General features: G+C 43.6%; 1 long non-coding RNA gene across 2 annotated transcripts in view; it reads left to right on the top strand.

Moving 5' to 3' along the window:
* LOC138472296 (uncharacterized) overlaps positions 1–25,030 on the top strand; it is a 335,114-nt gene that overhangs the window by 202,194 nt on the left and 107,890 nt on the right. For both annotated transcript variants that reach the window (XR_011268581.1, XR_011268582.1), the window contains exon 3: positions 9,106–9,186. This is a non-coding gene — a long non-coding RNA (uncharacterized lncRNA). The remainder of the gene's footprint in view (positions 1–9,105; positions 9,187–25,030) is intronic.

The following is a 25,030-nucleotide window of genomic DNA, read 5'->3' as shown; positions in this document are numbered from 1 at the left end:
TTATCCACTTCCCCTTCCCCCTGGGGTTGTAGTGTGCTCAGCTGTTAAGGTGGTTGAGTGCTCCTCACCGTTGAGGGTCTGTCGGGGTTCAGCAGCTTCTGCAGATCTTCATTCAATACTCAGCCTGACACATATCCTTCCGTCAACATCAAGCATCAAGTTATGCATGTGTATTCGCGTGTTAGGTGGGGGTATCAAACACTGTTATTTCTATAAAATATCCTGCGTGCTTCGCTTCTGTGGCTGCGGCCTTGTTGCCATTGGAGATTGTGTCCTCCCCCTCGTGTGTACCTGGAACTTCGCGATTGCTTTGGCTGATGGGAGTTGTAGTGTGTCTGAGTCTGGCCAATAGGGGTGTGTGCTGCACTGGTGTGCCATCAGCATGTCGATAGCCCCTCTTCGAACGTGACAGTCCTGAATATACTGTTGACGTCACATAGGCAGAGTACACATCTATTACTCCTTGTGTGCTTCTAATGCCATGAGAGCCACTATCTCTGCCACTTGTGCTTAAAAAAGTGAAGGCAATCTCACGCCTTCTACTACTTTGACTGTCCCATCAGATTTTGTTTTTACCACTGCCATCCAAGTATGTTTTTCTCCTGTTGTCCAGTCTATGCTTGAACACCTGTCAGTGTATCCCCCCTTGCATTCTCCTCTTACGACGACATCCCTAGATACCATATTCATAGCATAGTAATGTAAATGGTCCCCTTCTACTGGCTCTGCTATAAATGTCGATGGATTTACAATTCTGCCCTTTACTACATTTATCGCTGGATTAGAGATAATCGCCTCAGGTCCTGACGCTCTGTGTGGTCAGTGTGCTGTTGGGTTTTTTGAGAATGGCTAAAAGGGCATGCTCCACATATAACGTGGTACTGCAATCCGTTGCCATGCTTGCTGACTGCTCTAATGCAAATGCAACAGCAGCCAGTGCTTGTTCGCAAGGATGTTCATGATGTGCTGCTTTCAAACCTTGACTACAACTCTCCCTCTGTTCTCCTCCTCCTCGGTCTATCCTCCATATTTGACACAATCATTCCACCCTCATAAATTGGCTTAGTGATACCCTAGACATCACTGACCGGGCACTGTATTGGTTGAACCCCTTCCTCTCGAATAGGTCCTCTCAATTTCAACTGGGGCCATTTCTCTCCTCTTTCACCACCTGCAGCCTCCCTTGCGGCTCTAGCCTCTCGTCGTGGCTATTAAATGTTTACCTTGCCCACCTGATGTCCACCTTCTCTCCTAATTTTTAATACTATGCGGACGACACACAGGTCTCCTTTAAACTTACCTCCCCTTTTTCCTCTCCTGCCTGACTGACATTCAGACATGGTATGCTTCTAATGATCTCTGCCTTAATGCCAGTAAGACTGATCATTTTCATTGGGACTCCTGCCCCATCCCCCCCAGCCCCCTACGCTCTGGATTCCCTCCGTGGGCCCCCTCATAAGGCAAAAAACTGGGTGTCATCTTTGTCTCCTCTCCTCACATTGCTGACCCTGCCAAGAAATCTCACTTTCATCTTCACCTCCTGAGGCATTCTCCCTTTACTTAACTTCTCCCAGAAACTCAATTGGCCTCATTATGAGTGTGGCCGTCCGGAACCCTTGTTTCTGGACCGCCAATCTTGCTCTGCCTGCCGGGGGCGCTGCGCACACAGAAGCACTGGTACCATTACTAACTGTGCCAGGGCTTCCATGAACCCAGTCCCATGGAGTCCTATGGGACTCCACAGGAATGGGGACTAACATTTTCCGGCACCTAGCTTTCAGTTCCACCAGGACTTGTAATGCCCTGTTGGAACAATAAGCTAGGTGCTGGTCAAATGTTAGGAGTCTGGTGGCAACCCGCCAGAAACACCAGCAGGGCCGCCAGACTCAAAATGATGCCCAATGTTTCTGGTTCTCTCTAGGTCTGACTGCAACAGCCTCTTCTTTAATCTGCCTCTTTACTCCCTCTGCCCTCTTCAACTAATCCATAATAGGACTGCAGAGCGTATTCTTGGCCTCAAGGCCAGGGACCGCATCGCTCCAGCACTAAAATCCGTCCACTGGGTACCTGTGGTTGCAGGATCAACTTCAAGACCATGTAAATAATCCACAAGCTTTCTGGGTACTGGGACCACACTTTATCCAACTCTCTTCCTAAATGCCTCCCTGCTAGAATTCTAGCTCTAACTCTCTGCAAGTCAGATACTTTGCTAAGCATATAGTGGGAGTAGATCTTTCTTCAACAGGAGCCTCCCTGTGGAATGACCTTCCTGCCCCTCTTTGTCTTGAGCTGGATCGGTCTCCTTAAATGCCGGAAGCTTCTCAAGACCTTCCTTTTCTCCTCCTCCCTTGCCTGCCTCTGTCTGGTGGCCTGTTCCCTAATGAGCCTTACTGCGGCAGACCCTCCCTCCACCAGTCTCTCCTTACCAGCACTTTCCCTCAGGCACCCTTCCCCAACTAGCCTACTGAGTCTGGTCCACTTCCCCCTCCCTCACACTAGTTGACCCCTATCCCCCCTGTCTGAGCACTTGCCTCCTGGAACTCCCTTAGCACTTACCTAGCCCCTTGGCCCTTTCTCCTTTGTACTTCTCCCTACACTTCCTTTCATTAGTGAATGCAGTGTGGCAAGGCAACAGCTTGGCGAATGGGGTAAGATACATAGTGGCAGGGCCACAAAGCAATCTAAGAGAAGACAAAGAAATATAAGATTGCACCCTAAAGCCAGCAGGCAAGTACAGAGGAATCCAGTAAGGGTGACTTGGCGAACAGGAGCAAGCGCCAAGCAACTTGTGTGTGGGGCTGAGAAGTCCAGGGACCCTGGTTGCATGACCTGTGGTGGGTGGACTGTGTGGTCTGACAACTGAGCCTAGACCAGAGAATCCTCAATGTTGAAAGCTAAAGACATCATGAGACAAGCTCAACAAAATCACAGCAACACTTTTTGAACTATACTTGTCTTGGGAATGGAGTCGTGAGAACCTTTTTGTTTTGGATTGTAGTACTCAGAACTTGGGGAAGGGAACCTCAAGGATTGGTCACAAACTATATTGCCTTGAACTGGAGAAGGTAACCTTTGAGACTTTCTCGTTCATGAACTTTATGCTTGGGGAATGGGAGCTGAGAGAAAGCTGTGAGCTGGAAGCAGCTCAGAACTTTGAGTTAAACATTGTTTCTTTTGAGTTTGACTTCCCTACACATTGGTTTAATATAATTGTGTGGGCAAGGATAGGTTTTGGACACTGACAAACCTTTAAATTGAACTCACTGACACAGACTTTCCTTAGTTTCATTCAGATACGGAAAACCTACAGCAGTATAGGGCAAGTCAGGCCTTCAACTATTCTGACATTCCAGTTAAACATCTTTTGTTTTAACTTGACGTCTATTTTCTGTCGTACTTCATGATGCCTTGACAAACATAAAATATAAACAGCCGTCTTCCTGCCTTCATCCAGGGATTTCCAGTAAATACGTGGTTCTTTTATGCAGTCGCATAGGATAACATCTCTGAGATAAACTAAAACCACCTTCTGCGACCTAAGGAAGCCACGCTACCATCTAGACACAGAATTTCCACATGTAAGTTTTCAGTAACTAAGTGCTCTGCCTAAAACGGGGAGTCTTTTTATTTTTTTGTCTTTTCTGTGTTTTTCATCCAAAAAACCAAGCAAAGCACCTAGAATACAGGTTTTCTTTTTGCTTTTCTTTGTTTTTCTTCACAACACAACAATCAACTACTTTCCTTTCCCAATGTTTGTGATATGGTTGCGTCTATACTTGCACTCCGTGTATCTACTGAAGTCCTCGGACACCGCTTTTCCCTCTAATCTGCCACTCTGCCATCCGGTCTGCTTGGCGTCCCACAGGAAGCGGGTAGGAATTTCTCTACGGTGGCTCCTGACAACCTTTTTAGACAATTCTAGATAAATCTCCTGCCTAAGGACCTCTTTTCGGCTAGAAAATCAAGTGTTATTACCACGCTAATACAGCACTTTGAAAGATGCACTTGAAGGTCAGCATTTATCTATCAAATGACTTCTTGGTCGTTTTCCTTTGAACTCTATAAGCATAATTCTATTAATTATTACACTATGCACTAGGTTTTAACTGCAACCAGTAACCATTAGATGTTTGTAGTTCATAAATGTGACAATTGGATGTTTATATTTAATAACAGGAAAAATAATTTCCCTACAGCTGCACTTTCCTACCCAGGAGTACTTGGTCATTAATAAGCTAGCCAAACCTCACTTTACATACCCATGATTAATGAGTCCTCTACACTTACATGAGGACCATGAATCTAAAGGGCCGGAGTAATTGTAGGCGCTGTGCTTTCATGAGGGATGATCTATAAAGCAGACTAATGACTTAATCGGCATCAGGTTACAATTGTCTAGAGAGAATTACTTATTGCTCATATGTGTACCTGTAACTGAAGGTACCTTTTGTGTTAAGAGTATAGAGATTAGGTCAACCAGAAGAAAATGTCTGATCAAATTACTAATGCATCCACTATGTTTTGATTTTTGTATAATTAGACTCATGAGACTTATCAAATCTATTCTTACTTTTTTCGTAGAATGAAATTGAAAAATATGTGCCCCTGATGGAGAATCACACACAAAACACATTTGGCTATCTGCACAATAAATATTTGTATTATGTGAATTGCCTAATGGTGATTTTAATTATTATTATTATTGTTGGAATGTTTGGATTGTTTAGCATTTAAATCATAACAAGCCAAGTAGTCACCCTGGTTGCAGGATAGCCTACTTCGGCCTTGTGTTTTCAAAGAATTTGGCTGTTACTCCAAGGCCATAGCCAGTGTGCAGGGGAAGGGAGTTCCCTAATGGGGAACTCTTTTGTCCTAAACTTAGTGCCATGCAACCTAGATGCCAAGGTTGTAGTTTTCTCCCCCGCACCTTGAACCTTCCAAATTTCATACCTTAATTAGTATATACACTTTCCAAAACTAATTGCAACTAAACATTAATTTTGGAGTGCTTGGTGTCAACATGCCAACCCCATTGGGGGAAACCAAAAAATAAACCAATTTGAACACTAGCACCCTTTTAATGACATTTTAAAAAATCAACACTTACTGACAAAGCAGCCTCTACTTTGGCGTTTAGTGAAGAAGCTACAAAAATATTAGGAATAATTAAAGACACAGACAAGGAGACAACTGGTGACGAAAATCCTGACCGTCTCATCCAAAAATTGGAAAGACTGATAAGAGGGGAGATTTCTGAAACTACATGCGACTACTTTAGCCCAGTATTACAGATCTAAGAGGATCCCTAGAGGACTTCGTGTCTGTTTACGATCTACCCTTTGCAAGGAAAATAAAGATTTTGTGAAACGATGGGAACACATTCTAAACAAACGTTCACTTGACCTGATCCTGCTAACCATTGAAGAGTTGGCCACATCACTGTCCACCATTAATCAGAAAATTGAGGAAGTTTCATCAACTCTCCAAATTGAAAACCGGGGCAGAACTAAAAGCCATCCTAGAGGAAACCAACAACAAATTGGATGGCTGCAAAAGACATTGAACGTAAAATTTGCGAATTCCGCAGACACACTCTGGACTACGCACGTGATGTAGTTTATGCCTGGCAGTAATTTTTACGGTAACATCAGACCAGCCCCGGCCAGACCAATGAAACAACCTCCAATGACCAACACAGACAGCAGCGATATCACCAGTAGAGAAACAGAAGAACTTGCAAAAACCAACATAAATATCCCAGTGACTCCACCCTCAGAAGACACTGTGTTTGAACAACGTAGCACTGCTGCGAGAGGGTTAACCATACAACCACCTTTTTTAGGGGAAGGAAAACCAGAAGAGGTAAAAAGAAAGCCATGGCAGGAAAACAAATAAAAAAACCAATTATGATCAATATTTCATCTAAACATCTTTGAAAGACACACATGGACACATTGAATCTTGGTGTCTTTCATCCCTACAAGCACCAGTTTTTTTGAAGAAGTCAACCTCTTCAAGCTATTTAGGAAAATGGAGCTGAAAGTATTTTTTGAAAATCTAGAAGATGCAACATATGAGCCTGAGATTTCAGAATACCTCGAACAAAAGTGGGTTCCATGCACAGATTAATCACCCCCTGATTAACTTAAATCAAACTAAAAACTACAAAGGATTGACGAGGCCTGAAATATGAAGTACCATTTAGAAGAAACATTAGAAAACATCCTCAGAATTATCAAACTGGCAGACAATAGACAACTACACTCCAACCAAGAAACAAGCAGACAAAGGTGGAGCCCTAGTACTGATGGATACCTCCCTTTATAACAATGGTTGTATGAAGTTACTCACATACCCCAGAACATATTTGATTTTAGAAAATGGTCCAATCATTTCCATTAAAGAAATCAAAGAAACTGTAGAAAAAGCATCAGAGATGGACTGGATTTTATGAACTGGATTTCAGAAAAAACTGAAGTTCCTGATTTAAAAAAAAAGTCCTGTCACGCCTGTATTGGTGTGATAGGACATTTTTTTAAATCAAGAGCTGCACAGACCTGCCCTTCAGACCAATAGTGGCCGGTACAGAAAGTGTCTTCCAACTGTTGGCAATATATCTGGATACAGCATTGCAACCACTTGTGCAAGCTACCTTAAGGACACAACACACTTTCTACAGACCATTGATACACTTACTCTGGAAGAATCAAACCTGTTGCTATTCACAATGGATGTAAGCAGCCTTTACACATCCATCCCCCACAATGAAGGTATAGAGGCCCTTGAATGGTTTAAGACATGAAGACACCACTATTCACAAAGTTTTTGCTATCCCACTCATCCATTTCATACTTTATAATAACTACTGCCGGTTCAATGGGCAATACTATCTACTGTTCATATGACGCGGGTACCTCTTCAGTCAACCCGTCATATGCAAACATATTCATGTACTTTTTTTGAATACACACGTCCTTGAGAACCAACTATGGAAGAACAAAATGTAATGTTCAAAAGATACATGCAGGAACAGGGGAAGAACTACTGCAATTTTTGAATTATTTGAACAGATGTAATGAAAGGATAACATTTACAATGGAAATAGGGAATCATTCAGTACACTTCCTGGACGTCAACATTGAACTCACAGGAACTGGATTTAACACCAAAATCTACAGAAAACCCACAGATGTTAACAGCACTCTACATTTTAGTGGTTTCCATCCAAAACATCTCAAAGAAAATCTTCATAGTCAACTGTTAAGGCTCAAGAGAATCACGCCTGATTCCTAAGTTCTACAAGAATATGATGGCATGAAGTATAGATTTGTGGAGAGGTTTCCCAGAGGACACACTGAAAAAGCAATAATAAGGACCGAAGCACTGGGACGTGAACTCCTTAAAGGCAACACAAAAAAGAGAAAGAAGGCTTATCCACATGCTGAAATATTCTAGCCAGAGCTACCAGATTAAATGTATCATCCACAAAAACTGGGATCTAATCAAATCGGACCCTAACTTCAATCAACTATTTCGAGGGCCACTAATGTTGGAATACAAGAGGCAACAACTTTAGGGATACACTCATTAAAGCTGCGAAACCTAAACAACCACCTCAAAGCACTCTGCGCAAACAAAAATGTGGCACAGTTACCTGCCTTAATTGCCAACACTAGTTGCGTATCATCAAAGGCGACCATATACGCCATCCAGGTACTCGTAAAAAGATCCCCTCAGACATTACACTACTTCTGAGACTAAAAATGTCATATATGCACTCCGCTGCCCATGCAACAAGTACTATGTAGGTAAAACATCACGAAGGACAGATGGACTGAACACAAGTCAAGCATTAGGACAGGTAACACTAAATCACCGGTCTATAAACATTTCAAAGAAAATCACCACAATACCTCTCAAATGAGTTGTCAGACTAGAAGTAGTACATCCACTACCTAGGGGTGGTGACCTACCTAAAAAATTGTTGTAACGTGAACTATTCTGGATGCATAGACTAGATGCAATGACCTCTCTAGGCATCGAATGGAGAATATTACTTAGGTTCTTTTCTCTAAAAACCACATTGATTCAATCCAGATAAAATGTGAGCTCATTAAGAGTCGGCTTGTAATACTTTTTTTGATATATTGGATCATGCAATTATTGTCATGTGCCAGCAAATGTTATAACCGCTTTTGCGCAGCACCAACAAAGATCTCATCAGTCCTTTTTCCTTACAAACTATATTGGAATAATTTAGATACTGTGAACTCTTGTTTCAGCAGTTCATCTTGTAAGCTTTATGTGCAAGGGACCATGTAAACACTGTTCTATGCCACCAAATGATATAACAATCTTTCATACTCTTTTAATGACTGGACTGTACCCGTATGATACTACTTATATACAGTGTTGGTAAGATGAGGCTCTTTTTACACCTAGCCTATTCCGCTTCAAGAAGAATGCTGCCAGTTAACACTAATACTAGAAGCTAGTTGAATTCTGGGAATAATGCATTGGGAATCGCTGCATGACCTTTGACCACTAAACATGGAGCCTTCCATCTTTAGTCCGGATCAGCTACATTCAGCATGATTCTCATTTGGGGAATTGACTGGTGTAATTAGACCACTTTTAATCCGTTATTTTCTTAACATTCAGCTTGACCTATCCATTTACAAGGTCTCACACATACATGTTGGATGATGACCACCTGGGATGTAGACAACAAAAGATTCTCAACTTGTACTCTTTGCATATGCCAAGATTGCCTACCACCTCGGCCATATCTACTTTAACAAACTTCTAATACTTGACAAAATCAGGCTTGTTTTATATATGAAGTCACATGCATACATGTGATGTCACACTAAGACGCATACAAGTGCTAACACCGGTTGTTACAGTTTGTTTCTTTTTATACATATTATCCATGGGATCTTTTTCTCATTGGTATACATGTATATCAATTACTTTGGGACACATTGTGATATTCTCCCTCAGTAGATACGTAAATAAACACCCTGGGACTTGAAGTAGGCATTAACTTGTTTCCGAAACAACTTTTATTAACAATTTAACTCTCCTTTCTATGTTTTCTTTCAGAAAAAAGGATACGTGATGATTCCTGAAGTATGTTCTTGTTGTGGTGGAACTCTTCACGCGAGTCAAAGCTGATGTCTTCAGGTAAGTCTTTATTCAAGTTTGTTTCCACCTTTCTTTATGTAATATAAATTTCTTATGCTTTGCTCACTGTAATTGTTCAATCTCGTTTCATTTGCCACTCAATTCCTCTGTTCTTGCTGTAGCAGTCTTACGATCTTTACAGTCTATTCTGATACCCACTTAGAATATTAGAGGTTGTTTTCTCCTGTTCGATATTCGTTTCACACAGACTTTAAGGGGTATATGTTGTCAAATCCCTGTATAAGCAGAATTATGTCTCTGTGGCTTTATTAATGCTCTCCCCTATTCTCCTTGGGATATTTCTTTACAGTCTTTCTTGGCTTTCTTATTCGTACAAACATTGTCTATGACCTTCTTCATTCACTCTTGTCTCCGCTTTATTCTAATAAAATAGTCATTAAGTCTTAACTTCAGAGTTATACGTTTTTTTCACTTTCCACTTCGGCCTCTCGCTTTAACACATACCTTTGTTTACTGTATCAGCAATAAGTTTCAGTCGGAGCTATGTTTCTATCTGCCTCGATGCCGTACAGCTCAGATCAGCTGTTCGTAGTGATGCGGCTTCTCAACTCCTCTCTCTCCTGTCAGAGCGAAGCGTCGAAGCTGGCCAGCATAACTCCGCCCCTCGTAATAAGGCTTCGGAACGATGAGCGGCTATGCCAGCTCTGCGTTACTTCACAGCTTCGTTTTCCTTCCCAGACCCTTTGACATCCGTCTAGTCGGAGTCCACTGTCTCTCCACGCTTCAAATTCCTGTTTTCCTCCACATTCAACAGGACCCCTCGCTCGGCTGCCGTTACTTGAATCCTCGATCTCCCTCAGCCGTCGGACTCGTTCTGTTCAGGCTTGCATGAACGGAACATAAAAATTAGCGATTTAAAAACTATCGCTTACAGGAACATTATATAACTTGGCGCAACGTGAAGTCTTTCCATTCAGCCAAAAGCCTTCCTCTTCAGCGTATCTTTTTTTTAATAAGCCCACTCGTAACTCTTACTCTTCAAAACCTCCGACTCTGTCTCCTGGCAACAAAAGTAAAGTAAATAGGATCAGACACATTCATTTGTCAACAAAAGCTAATCTCTGATTGGTCCAGTGACCTGTCAATTACTCTTGTCCTTCAGCCAGCCTGAGTTGATTAACCCTTCATATGGTCTTCATGCCTGCCATTGTCAGAGCCTAAGCCAGCTCGTATTTCCTTTTTATCACACACATAGACATTAAGAATGTGTGCATTGCCCTGCTAGGTGCAGGTACACAGTGATGTCATACGCGCATGATGATGCCACTGACTCCTGCACATCCAAATAGCGACCATCTTGTTAGGCACTGTAGAAGCTGCCTGAGGGGATTGGACCTGCTGGAACGCGACCACTCTCCTTCTGTACCTTAATTTGAAGTAAGTAGAGTTGATATTTTGCTTTTTAACCTGCTCTCTCCTCAGCAATACTCTAAAAACATGGTCTAAAAACATGGGTTTTCTGATTTTTAGACTGACTCCGGTCTTCCCCGGAGAAACGTCCACCACATTTGGACGTGATCCAAACCACTGCATCTGGCCTTCCACTTTGGATCTCCATTAATCTATTTAGAGATCTCTGATCGGTAAGATCACATCCGATTCCTCTACTATGGCAACATTGATGCTATGTATACCATAATAAGTGCACATTTGTGTTTTGTAGATAAATCTCCAGCCTAAGGACCTCTCAAACAGTGTTATGACTGCGCTAATACAGCACTTAAAGAATCACTTGAAGTTCCGCATTTATCTATGAAATGACGTCTTTGTCGTTTTCCTTTGACCTCTAGAAGCATAATTCTATGAATTACACTACGCACTAGGTTTTAACTGCAACCAGTGACCATTAGATGGTTATATTTACTAATGGAAAACATTATTTCCCTAAAGCTGCACTTTCCTACCCAGGAGTGCTTGGTCATTAATAAGCTAGCCAAACCTCACTTTACATACCCATGATTAATGAGTCCTCTACACTTGCATGAGGACCATGAATCTAAAGGACCTGAGTAATAAAATATAGGCACTGTTCTCATGAAGGATGACAAATGAGACTAATGACTTTTTCAGCATCAGGTTACAATTGTCTAGAGAATTTTGTATCGCTCATGCGTACCTGTAACTGAAGGAACCTTTTATGTTACAAAGTACATACATTTTCTTCTGGTTGACCTAATGTCTAATCAAATTACTAATGTATCTTCTGTTTTGATTTTTGTTTTAATTATTAACATGAGACTTATCAAATCTATTTTCTGACTTTTTCATAGAATTAAATTGAAATATATGTGCCCCTAATGAAGAGTCGCATTCGAAATGCGTTGGGCTATCTGCACAACAAATATTTGTATTATGTGAATTGCCTAATGGTCATTTCAATTATTAGTGTTGAAATGTTTAGATTGTCTAAATAGAAGTGTTTAAATTAGCATTTAAATAATGAGCCAAGTAGTCACCCTGGTTGCAGGATAGCCTACATGGGCTTTGTGTGTCCAAAGAATTTGGCTATTACTCCAAGGCCATAGACGGTGTGCAGGGGACGTGGGTTCCCAAATGGGGAACTCTTTTGTCCTAAACATATTGCCATACAACCTAGATGCCAAGGTTGTAGTTTTCTCCCCCACCTTGAATCTTCCAAATTTCATACCTTAATTATTATATACACTTTCCAAAACTAATTGCAACTAAACATTAATTTTGGAGTGCTTGGTGTTAACATTGGTTTGACCTTTTAAACAACAATGCATGGTCTTTTTTGGTCCATTCCGCGTGGGTCGCAACACAGCTTTTCGGGCATGTAACGGGACAAGGTGGTCTTATTGTTGAGCGGTCTTGGCAACCATCCTCTTGCTACCACCTTTAAAAGTGGTCTGCGACTATTAGCAGCCTCCTGTTTTACAGGCAAGAGGAACTGGGTCCTAGAATCCCTTGCAACAAGAATGGAAGACCCATCCATAAAGCAAAGTTCAACTGTCTTCATTACGCATTTAAATGACATGGATTGCAGCATGTAACATTCTCCACGCTCAGTCTGTGTCTAGGCAGCGGTCAGTTGGTTTTGTTCACTAATGACGTCCCAAAATGCAGTTGCATCCAAAAAACCTAACGTGAACCGGGATAGTTTAGTAAGGTGAGCTACATAAACTTTTCTATTAGTGCAGCCCTTTGGTAACCATATCTGGTGGCTACTCCTGAGACCACCTCCAAAAGTTTCAAATGCGAATGCACGTTATTGAAAGGTGGCTGGCCAGTGCAATATTGTATAAACTTGGACAGGGCCTTCTCGGGCTTGGAACCTTGGACAGGTACCAGGGCAAGTGCAACATTCAAGGTAGTGGGAACGACTCACGACTACGATATCACAAACAATACCACGTGTTCCCAATAAATTACCTTCCCTGATCTCCTGTGCCGTGAGACAGAACAATTGTCTTTGAACCTATGCTACATTTGTATCTCCCTGTATTCAGTCCAATGGGAACCGCAATCTCTACCTAGCGTGGACGAATAGGCATTGTCTACCATGCTTAGGTCACGTGTGTAAGGACCATGAAATGGCTCTCTTCTGTCTGTAATTATGAGGATTTTCTGCTTTGGCTTCTTGCAGGTGACCTATTGTTTCTGTTCATCTAGGAACATTGCTTTTCTCTATGTCCTTGGCTATCGGTGCACAGTAACTGCGCTGGAAGCCTGCTCTGTCGGCTTCAGCTGGATCAGTCAGATTTTTCTGTGTCTCGAATTCTCAAATCCCTGCCCATTCACTCCAATGTACAAATGCCCATCTTTATTTGCATGGCTGTCCCTGTTATTTGCATTGAGCGTCAGCAAGCTGTCCATATGTATTCTTATGCATCTTGCGGTTTTCTGCTTAGTGAAAAAAAGTCAGCCCTCTAGCTATGCGAGTCATAAGCATTTACTTTGTGTCTATAAGAAATGAACTAAAATGGCTACGTAGCTTCATGCAGGAATGCATATGTGCTTAATGTCTAAAGCATCTATGTCCTGTCAGTCGTGATGTCATCGGCTCCATGTGACTGCAGTCAGTCGACTTGCTCTATAGAATGCAGGGTCATATTTTCTGTGACGTCCTCAGGATATGGTTTTAATGACTGAGTGAATAGCCACCCTCACACCCACATTACATCGATGGGTCACAAGCGATGCACATCACTTATTTCTTTGTTGATGGGCTGAGTGGGATCAGTGCCAAAAAGGGCAATGTTTAGGTCCCTCTCTTCAACTTCTAGGTACCACTAACTGGGATCTATGACATCCTTTCGGGTTGCTATCTCCCTTATACAAAGGACCACTCTTAATAAAGATGAAAGGACCACCTTGCCAATGACCTTTTTCAGACATGACTTTAGAGAAGACGTCCGTCGATATAGTATTTTTTCGTTGTGGAAAAGCTAGGTCTGGAAGGAGGTCTGTTTCCTCAAGCTCCTGGGTTGGTGTGTCTGCCCTACGTTTATCTACCTCTTCAAAACCTTGCGAACCCCTGTCTGTCACAGCCTGTTCTTGAACTTCCTGAGGAATGGAGAATAACGCTTTTTTTTTTATGAGTCCCTGTGCAATGTACCCCTTCCTTGACAGTGAGTGGGTGTTTCCTATGATTGTACAATAAGACTTTTACATCCCCTTTATATTCAGGGTAAAACATTTTGACCATTACATCTAGACCATGACTCCAAGCCAGATGAGATTTAGAGGCCAATTGGATATATGGCCCTCGTGCCTGCCTCTGCTGCTTTTATAAATATGCTGCAGTGTATTTCTCGCTTTGTGGAATCAGCACTGAGAGGGGTTCCCTCTCTTCCCCGTCTCCGCCACCATGGTTCAGGATGACTCTCGTCCTTTGCTCCACTCCCTCTTTGGGCACACTCCCTTTATTCCAAGTGGGATCTGCTCAGAGGGGGGTTTCCTCTCTTCCCCTTTCTCGGCCGCCACCTCACTGGTGTGTGTCTGCTTAGACCAAACTCCACATCACAGCCTCTCGCTAGGCTGTTTAGGGAACAGTGCTTGTCAGACAACTGTGCCTCGGTGAGTCTTGCATGTCTGGATGTCGGCATTCGCCAACCGGTCTACCTCTTCAGCACCAGACCAGACAAGTGCTTCAATGGTAACTTTCAAATTAGAATAGCAACAATGTCCATAGTCGTCTTTGGTATAAATTATTTTAGTAGATATTGGGCAATAGAACTTTCACATTGGTCTGTAACAGGACTTTTCTACGAATGATGCTCATTTCCCTTTGGATAGCTTCTTCCAGAAGGGCAGCCTGTTTGCCAAGTTCTTTCCTCTTCTACATCAACAACCAAACGGTGACATGTATAAGGTTTTACTTTGCCTATGTCTTGGCTTTGGCAATGTGTGACCGTATCAACCACATCTATAAATCTCCCAAAGCATGAGCAGCCAACTTTAGAACCTTTGGGCCTCTTGCTGTTCCCCTCTTGCCTCTGGGAATAGTTGATAAATTGATAGTCTGCTCCAACTCTTTTTGGCTTGGGTATTGGTTGTGCCCTTTAGAGTTCAGAGGCTTCCCCACTGGGTAGTTGAGTTTCCAAGACTTTACAGACTAAGGATTGGATCCTTTTATGTTTACAGCCTGCCACTTCAATGGTGTTTGACAGTTCAGCACTCGCACAGCTAGGCTGCACGTCTTTCACTCATATGCAAGTTAAATGTTCTGCGCGGCACACTCAGGCCGCACCAGAGCACCCTGTAGTCACTCGCTTGCCTCAGACTCACTGGGTAAGTCGCTTCTCCATGCTCCGCTTGGTGTTTGCAGAACCTCGACAATCGTGCTTTCTTCTGACTAGGTGACCGGCCTTTCTTAGATTGCCTTCGCTTCTGTCATGCCAGCTTAGAGCCGCCTTCACCTCAGCGTGTCCTTGGTGCAATCCAGCCAACGGGGACGTCTTGCTGCTCTCGCCACTTCTGCCATCCACTGCGCAAGCACTGCACAACTCACTTTCTGGGGTGAAGCGTTCTACTCTCACGCTTCCCGCTGCGCAACCTCTACAAGGGGGATAATGAGAGGCACAGACCCTTTCGGGACCCACAGTGGTCCTGGCGTCTTCTCGCTTCTCCAGCCCCGCCTCAAACTGCAACAATTCGCACAGCATACTCTGTTTCTCTGGCTTATATACAACTTACACCTGTGTGGGCCATTTAAGCTTACCCAGTCTCTTGCAGGTGCGTGTCATTTAGGTTAATTAGCTGACCACTACAGTTTTGTTCCTCTGCATGCCCCTTCCTCATCTCAGTACTGAGGGAATAACATTAGTTTTCTTAACTGGTTTCATACTTGCATTTTGATCTTTTCAACAACCTTTACTAAGGGAATATTAGGTGAATAAGTCATCAGAAGATGTTTGTCAAGAGGAATGTAGGTCTTTAGATGAAATGTTAACATCCACAAACCTTATCTTACACTTTCGAGAATTGGGGACATTTTCAGTTGTCTGGGTTCCCTGAATTTGAGAAAGATGTATATTTGTTTTTCATACAGTGTTTCTGACTACGCCCACCCATACTAAGATGGTTAACTCGTACAGCAGAAGGGCTATGGTGGCAACAAGCCATTATATACTGTGGGAGTGTTAAAATGTCTCCTTTAAAAGAAGGCAAATACTGTGTATCCTCCCCTGGATTCCTTTTGCCTCCAAGGTGATACTCCCACAGAGCACCACCCTCATGGTCAGGATCAGGAAGCACCTGCCTTTCCCTGGCCACCCGGGAGGAAACTTTAGACAGGGATTCAGTGAGGCAACTGCAGGATTCATCACAGCATAGATTTCTATGGTTGAGTTGAACTTCCCTTAGGAAGAACAGTTTTTGGGTGGCTTATACTTTGGCGTTCTTCGAGTAAAATGTACAATAAAATTTGCAAAAAATGTATACACCAACTCAGAATTTATTTGTAAAGTGTGGTGCAGTTTTGTCAAGGGTGGAGGAAGGTTATAGGGGAGGTCCCAAAACATTTTAAATGTGAATAGACGGGAATGGAAAACAATTTGGCTCACAGTTACAGCCCCAACAGCTGGACGTATTTGCACCAGACTTGCGCGAGGTGCGGCAGCATGGTCAGAAAGCTTGCTTTTGCACACTTGGTGTTAATTTATGCAGTAAATTTGCTAAAGATGCTCAAAAAGTAGGTTAAATATTAGTGATGGCTCCGTCCTGACCGCAGACTCACTTCTTGGTTCAGTGTCCACGGAAACCTCAGCCAATGAGGGAGTCGCTTAATGTTTGTGGACATCGTACACGACCGCTGATTGGTCAGTTAAGAAACGTGAGCTGCATTAACACTTTTGAAATGGATGCCATGTTGGATTTGTAAACTGTGCCATGAACATTGTGGTAAACATTTTTTTTTAAAAACATTCAGATTGTCAAACAAATGAAGTGAGGGATGATGAGGATACAATGGGGGTATGTCCAGATGAAGCCAAAAATTGGGTGTTTCTAGGTTCTCCGATATCCGTGAAGATGCCAGATGTTCGGAGACATTGCTGTGATGCTATTTAACATGTTGAATCACTTGTCACAGTTTAAGTTAGGTATTTGCCAACCCTGTTTCTTTACGGATGGAGCAGATTGAAAAAGGGAACAGGATTGGGAAAAAAATGTCACTTTATATACGTATGCGGTTATGTATGCCCCCTGTCCTGCTCTCGTGCTTGGTCGCAAGCGCTTTACTGATAACCACCCTATCGCACTACTACGCTTACTCTCTCCTATACACCATCATTCAAATAGAACACAGCTATACTATGACACATTTGGCCTAGCTGTTCTCATACTAACATGACCCCACAAACACCTCATCATTCTAATAAAACACAGCTAGCAGAGCACATACCGGCTAGCTTGGGCGTCTCCTCAGCCCTAACGCAGCCAGAACTCAGTCTGGGTGTCCATCGTCCAGACTGAACACATCCAACTGATTTCCTCAGCACTACACCTACCGCTAAGAAGCAGCTATCATGGAACAACCACGCCAGCTGCACACACATCCGGTGCGCCCACGCACCATACTACACGCTCTACTGACTTGAACTGCGGTTCCCGAGGGCGTTCAACCTACCAGCGCTTTGAGGTCATACCATTGATACATAAGGCACTATATAAATGCCAAGTAACATAACATGTTCGTGAACTTGACAAATGTTCGAAGACATCCATGCATGTGTGTGCCTTACAGGGTCAGTGAAGAGCAGTTATTAGACTGCTTACAACTTCTGAGCTGTTCAACGAAACTGCACAAAATTGTGCAATAATAAGGAAGCCTCAACATTAAATGTTGTGGCAAAGTTTGGTGCCGTTTTGTCAAGAGGGGGAAAGATTAGAGAGGGGGGTCACAACATTTTTTGACGGCTAATATTTTGCCCAAGTTGCATGAATCTGCCCATAAATGTGCAAAAAGATTATAGGCCCAACTTGGAATGTTTGTGCAAAGTTTGAAGGATTGAAGGGATTTTGTCAAGGGGGGGGGAAACTGGTGGGCAGGGGGCATTCCAAAAGTTAAAACATCGGGATAGGCTTGAATGGGAAAATACATTTTGCTTGCAGCTACAGCACGAACTGACTGACCGATTTGCAGCAAACTTGTGCGAGGAGCATTGGCAACAAAATGAAAAACTGCTTTGCAAATCTGTTCTGTTTTTATTTTTTGAAAAGTGTCAAAATGGAGGTACAACAAATAGTGATATCGTTTTGGTGCCTGAGGCATAGCCTGTGGCCATGGCAAGTGGCCAGATCTTCTGGGGCTGTGTGAATATAGGGCTGCAACGTTCTCAATGTAAGAGAATAGTCTGCGTGATTGCTGTTAAGAAAAGGGTCTTTCCATTTGCTTGAATTCAGCCTTGTTTCTGCATCACTCTAGACGGACCGCATGAACCAACAGCCCCGTTATTAACCATTGTATCCAGTTCATGGCCTCTCAATATTCAGCTATTTTAGTTTAGTGTCTCTGCCACTTTGAATTAAGGTTTGTTTCTACCACATCCCAGACAGTATGCAAGCTACCAAATATGTGCAAGGAGACCAGGCAGCACAAATATAAGCGATTTATTCTAAAAAGCTAGGCCTCTGGTACAATTTCTCATGGGCTTCTTAACATTTCACTGGGTTGGAAACATAGGATACTTGTACATGATGGTTCAGCCCTTGTTTCCAAACCCTACCCACCCTGAATGGGATCCTTTAAAAATGGTGTGGTGGGGAAATCATTTTTATTCGAGGGGGGTGGGGGGCGCGCATTGCTTGATGACCATGCTCCCCACTAGAGAAACATTTCTGATTCAAGGAAGGAGATGGAAGTGAAATAGTTGGTATATTTTCGTCTTCCAGGGGTCTGGAGGGAGCCCAAAGACCTGCTATGAACACATAAGTTCCTCTTCACTTTCTGTAGAGGAAGCTGTTGCCCTTGATACGATGTAATGCTCAGGCGGAGTGTAATTATCATCTAAGGGGTCTGAAAAATGTTCACAATTCTGTCTCTAGTTTCAAGGTAAAAACAAAGAGGTTATGGCTGGAAGGTTTAGAATGAATCTTAACCTCTGGCATTGCTCTGGGCAACCCTCCAGACCACCGTTCTTCGCCTGCCAAGCCTTACAGAAGGGGAAAGACCAAATGCAAATCAGGATTGGCCCCACCCCAAAAGGGGCAGTCCAGCCCGAACTGCTAGGTCACATCCCTTCTGCACGAGACCACAAGCATCCCCAAACATGTTTCGCTCTTGTTGGGGGCTCATCAGTGAGGAGTAGCTTGGGTCTCTAGGCCCAGCATGCACGGGATCCACGTCTGGGCATACCCGTTCCAGACGTGGGTCCCGTGCCTGCTGGGCCTAGAGACCCAAGCTACTCCTCACTGATGAGCCCCAACAAGGGCAAAACATGTTTGGGGATGCTTGTGGTCTCGTGCAGAAGGGATGTAACCTAGCAGTTCGGGCTGGACTGCCCCTTTTGGGGTGGGGCCAAGCCTGATTTGCATATGGTCTTTCCCCTTCCGTAATGGCTTGGCAGGCGAAGAACGGTGGTCTGGAGGGTTGCCCAGAGCAATGCCAGTGGTTAAGATTCATTCTAAAACTTCCAGCCATCACCTCTTTGTTTTTGTCTAGTTTCAAGGTTCTCCATAGATGATGGCAAGGCAGTGATGTCATGATTTCCTTGGGCTGGATTTTCTACTGAAGAGACCTCTCAGTTTTTCACATGTTCCATCACTCTCTAAAACATCAACTGGAACAACCAGTTTCAGGTGTACAATCCCCTGCGCTCTCAAGGATAGGAATCCCTGATATTCTAGAGATTTTTGGAGTTTTGCTTTCTTCATGTATTAATCTTGACTCATTCTATTGTAGCGGGATTCAGAGATGTTCTGTTACCCACTTTGAGTCAGGTGAAAACATTTCTGGTCCGTTCATCTCAATTTGTTTTTGGATTCTCTCCATCTCCTTGTCTAATATCAGACTGGGGCAGAGTTTGTGGGGTTTCATGTACCAAAAGTCCAACCAACTCGCCTCTCAATTTATTAATCTGGGGGCAAATTCAAAAGGGCAATTTTATTTCTCTCAACAAACATCAGGGTTAAAATCCTTAACATTCCCTTTTGTTTAACTGCACTTATGGCCATATTATACAGAGCTGAGCGTGATGGAATGTCCACCCTGAGCTCTATGGAAATTATGATTTGTGTCCCTACTGGGTATTTGATAAGACCAGGGAAAGAAGAGATAAGTGTTACTCTCCACATATCTTCTAGTCGAAAGAATAGCCTAGTTGCTTAGGGGTTGAAAAACAAACCCACCCAAGAAAGGGGATAGAGAATGGGTTCATACTGTTTTACTAGTATTTTCAGTCCACTGGTAGAACATTTAAACGGTTTTACATCATTTGTCGGTTATAAAAGGTATAGGTCTGGACCCTATACTGGGAGAAGTGATGTTATTCTCCTTACTCCCACATATGTTACCGTTTGATTTAGGGGGGCACTGATTGTAACAGACTTCTCCTATTCCCCTGGCTCCTTTGATGGAAAAAATCAAAGCTCCTTTCCTCCCTTGTAAGGGAGGTCTCAGAACCAGGATTCAAATGTTTTCCGGCTTGGTTTCTTCTACTGCTGCAGGACCTCTTGGGACTCGCACCCCTCTGCTGCACAGGTGTCTCCAATCCGGCCTCATTGAGGGAGAGCCTTCCACTCTCCAGTTTCCCTTGGCTTGCTTCTGCACACGGCCCTTGGGTGGATGCACGACTTGAGCTTCATGCTTTCATAGCACCTTGAAAGACTACCTGTTTTTCCCAGTCTCTTCTTCCTCTGCTCTGACCCTTCTGTGGTCACTCTTCCTTGTGAACCGACAGCCTCGTGCTTTGCTCCTTCTGCCGACCTGCCAGCTCCTGCACCAACTTCTTGCTGCTGCTCCTTCTTGCTGCTGCTCCTTCTTGCTGCTGCTCCTTCTTGCTGCTGCTCCTTCTTGCTGCTGCGCCTTCTTGCTGCTGCTCCTTCTTGCTGCTGCCTTTTATGCCCCTAATGTGGGTTAATTGGTTTCAGGTACAGGCTCTTGGAACAAATTGCCTGACCTTGCCAAAAGCTACCAGGCTTGCCTCCCTGGCTTTGGCTCCTGCATGCCTCTTCAGTCCTCTTCTTCGTCACAGTCCGAGGGATTCTGGGACATGTAGTCCATTTGACATGAATTTGTTTTTCCTACTTCTTTAAAAGGCTTGAAGGCGATCTCCTGCCTTGATGTTAAAAGGAGTTATAGGGTTTAACCTTTTTAGAGATTGATGCTACAGTAAAAGGCGTATGTTCAACGCCCCTGTTGGCATACCTTTGGTATTGTGGATGATATGGGGATTTAGTGGTGTAAGAGATTGCTTCTTTGGGTTTAATACTGTATTGAACCACTTCTTTAGGATTTAGCTTTTCATCTTTAGTAGGAGGCTAATGGAGAAGGAATTGGCGTATTGGTGTGTTGATATGTCTGTGTTAAGAGTATTCCTCTACAAGGAGAAATACTGTCTCCCCCTGCAAAGTCTCCCCACCGCCATGAGCCTGGTCTCCACCCAGGTGATCCTCCCGCAGTACACCACCCCCAGGATTGGTACCAGGAAGTATCTGCCCTCTTCTGGCCACCTGGGATGAGACTTTAGGCAGGGTTTTAGTGGGGGATCTGCATGATTCTCCACAGCACCCTTGTTATATCTGAGACTCCACTGTCAATCACCTGGGTAGAAACCTGATGAGCAAGTTGACCATCTCATTTATAGAGAAAGGTATAGTGTGTGCCACACCAGGCATATACCACACGAAGGCTGCTACAGTAATCCAAGCACTCCGTGACCACAGAACCCTGCGAGGTGTACCACTACATCTATATTTGTTCCTTTGCTGGGTGACAGTTGTACTAAATTGGGTTCCAGGGATTAAGGACAAGATTTTGTTTACATGCAGAGTTTCTGTTTAGACCCACTGTTCAGTAGGACTGGATGCCGGGTACCTTTGCCAAGATATATTTGGAGGCACTGATCACCAATAAAGACATGGAAATCCTGTCTGATTTGGACAAGGAACATAAGAATGGTGTTTGTTTTATGCATTGACCCTACAGTGATTGAGGGATGTGGCCAACAAACGGCTGTTTTAGGACACAGAAGAGGGGGAAATGAAATTTGAAATGTCCATTCCCTGCCATGTTGTAGTAGACCAAAGAGAAGTAGCCCCCACGCCCTCTTCACCACACAGCATATTCACACTTGCGGTAAGATTTAGATAGGGTGCCCAGTAAGTTGTGGACCAATGGTCCACAAAAGGTAGGTTTGCTAAAAAAGCATAGCGGCTGTTTGCATTGAACTGTAACCAGGATCAGTCTTGCCCCGAGTAAAACAATACCCCATGTCAAAAGAAGTGGAGGAAGGCATTTCCACCTTAGAGGCTTTATAGCAGCAGGGCATAATACAACCATCAGAGTACCCATGTAAGACTGCTATTTAGCTTGTGAAAAAAGCAAAAGGGTCACCTGGAAGGTTGGTGCAGGACTTGCAACCTGTTAAACAATATTGTAGAGGCGGAATTCCCACTGGTCCCCAACCCTGCTACCATCTTGTGTAACATTCCCAGAGAAGCTACATGTTATAGAGAAATAGATCTCAAGAATGCTTTTTTCTCAATCCCATTACATCCAGAGTGCCAGTACCTCATTGCTTTCATCTATAGAGCCAAAGATTCCAACACACTTGTTTGCCATAAGGGTACCATGAATCCCCCAGTATTTTTAAGAGTATTGCAAATGGATTTGGGACACGTTCATACAAATAGCAGTGATTCAGTATATAGAAGACCTCCTGGTTTGCAGCATAACAGAAGAAATATGCATTGGAGACTCAGTAAAACGTTTGACCTTATTGACGGAAAAAGGGTTACAAAGTGGACTAGGGTAAACTGCAGTATTGCCAGCAAGAAGTTGTCTAACTAGGACAGATAATATTATCAGCAGGTAGGGAAATGACCCCAGAGGGCCACAGCAGAAAAGAACGCACCACAGCCTCCCACGATCAAGCAGTTGCAACAGTTTTTGGGTTTACTATTGTCGAGCATGTCTATTTGACTAATCCCCCCACAACCATGCCCCTATTGCAAGGGCCCAAGGAGGCGCAGAAATTGAAAAGACCCATTGTCTGGACAAATCATTTTGGGAGCTTAAAGCATTCAGCAATGCCCTGGACACCCCAGATTATAAAAAACAACTATTTTTGTTCTTGCAGCTTTTTCTGACACAGAAGACCTCAATGGGACATAAGCCTGTGGCTTATTACAGTGGTATTCTGGACCCAGTGATTCAGGGAATTGTCCCATGTGAGCAGGCTCTGGCAGCAGCTGCCTTCACAATACAGAAATCATCCACTATCACTATGGGATGTCCCGTAACCCTTTTTGCAATCCTAGGGAAATCAAAATCCACTCTTAACTCAATGAGCATCAGGGTATGAGATCATTCTGTCAAATCCCTCAAGCCACATTGTGAGGTGCCATGTTTTAATCCACCTACATTTATCGCAGAACCAGTACAGACACATGACACAGCACACGTTTGCACTATACATGAGGACACCTCGGACGTGGATGACTGCATTGTGGAGGATGCACTTGAAGTGTTCTTCATTCATGAATCATCGACTATTGATCAGAGCACAGGGGTCATGCACACGGGCACAGCAGTAGTTACCCTCACATCAGGGGAATACTGTATGGTAGCATAAGTGCAATTGACCTCACACCATTTCGCGCAAGCAGCAGAGCCTGTGGTCAGCTTAACAGAATTAGAATAGGATGCCCTATTACTATTGACTCGGATGCAGCAGGTGTCACATCCACAGTGCACTCCGGCCTCTTCAGATGGCGAGGCAAGGGTTTAAAAAAAAAGATGGTACGCCCCTGCAGCATGCTGCGCTACTGTCACGGTTTGTAGATGCATTAGCGCTCCCTGCAGTATAAAATGCACAGCTCACACGAACAATGCAGACCCAATTGCTTATGGCAACCGTGCTGCTGCTTTAGCAGCATATTTAGATGACCCCTCAAACATAAATGAAACTGCAGATATATAGCAGCAAAAGAAGCAGCATACTTAGCAGATCCTGATGACATAAAATTCACTGAATTCTCGGTACAACTAGTAGAAATTGCAATTGACTACAATACCTTGCCCCTTCCCCAGTTCATTGAATTGCAGGAGCAAGCGTCCCAAGAGGAAAAGGACTTGTGGACCGAGAGAGGGTGCTCTTTCTCCTATTGATCTTATTTGGTGACAGAACGTTTCAGGGAAGCCAGTTATGCCCCAAGCACTGCTTACCATTGCTCTCAAACAATTTCACATTCCAGCACACATGTCGAAAGAATATATTGCTGCATAATTATAACATGACTGATTTATTCCAAACATCCAAGAGTTCATTGTAGATTTGATACCAAACTGTTTTGCCTGTCAGAAGTGTCCTACTAGTTGCACCCTCCGCACAATTAAAGTGACCCTGCCCTGCCAGTCAGGACCCTTTAGACATCTACACATCGACTATGTGAACATGGTTAACGGGTGCACAAACTATTGTTACCTCATTGTTGGGGTTTGTCTTTTTCACAATGGATTGAGGTGGTTCCCTGTGTCAGCCTTGATAGTAAATGCGCACCCAGATTTTTGGTGCACAAAGTATTTCCCCAGTGGGGGATTTGGGACGTCATCCTATCTGACAACGGGACCCACTTCTTTAATGACATGTTCAAAGAAATGTGCCTTTTGTTAGGAATTTAACGAACTCTTCAGTTTACCACCCCAGGCCAACTGGGTGGTTGAGAGGATGAATGGCCTCCCCACCAAAAGCTTTCAGAAATGTGACGCTGAAAAAATCTTGGTTACACTGTCTGCCTGTCAACTTACTCGCTCTGCAGTCAGCCAGGGTCAGATCACCTTACTCCACACAAGATTATAACGGAAAGGAGGCTGCCCACACCTCACACCTGCATGCATATCCTCTGATGCATACTAATCTGCACAGATTTTAGGAGAAGACTTTCAGGGATATTTTAGGGAATTAACAATCTGTCAGATTTATATCTCGTCAGATTAGGCTCCACCACTGTCTGACGCCGCATCACAGCAGCTACAACTTTTTCCGGGTGACAAAGTATACGTGTGCAACTTTTTGCTCAAGTGGGAAGAACCGCACTTCCCTTAAGGTACCTTATGGCGTGGTCTGCGCTACTCCCACTTCCCTTAAGGGATCTGGAAGACCTGCATGGATCCATCTAGGTGAAGGTCACAAAGACA

The sequence above is a fragment of the Ambystoma mexicanum genome, chromosome 8, assembly GCF_040938575.1.
Source record: "Ambystoma mexicanum isolate Mex_15411 chromosome 8, UKY_AmexF1_1, whole genome shotgun sequence".
Taxonomy (NCBI): Eukaryota; Metazoa; Chordata; class Amphibia; order Caudata; family Ambystomatidae; genus Ambystoma; species Ambystoma mexicanum.
The sequence above is the reverse complement of the archived record's forward strand: the minus strand, read 5'-3'. Positions and strand labels throughout refer to the sequence as shown.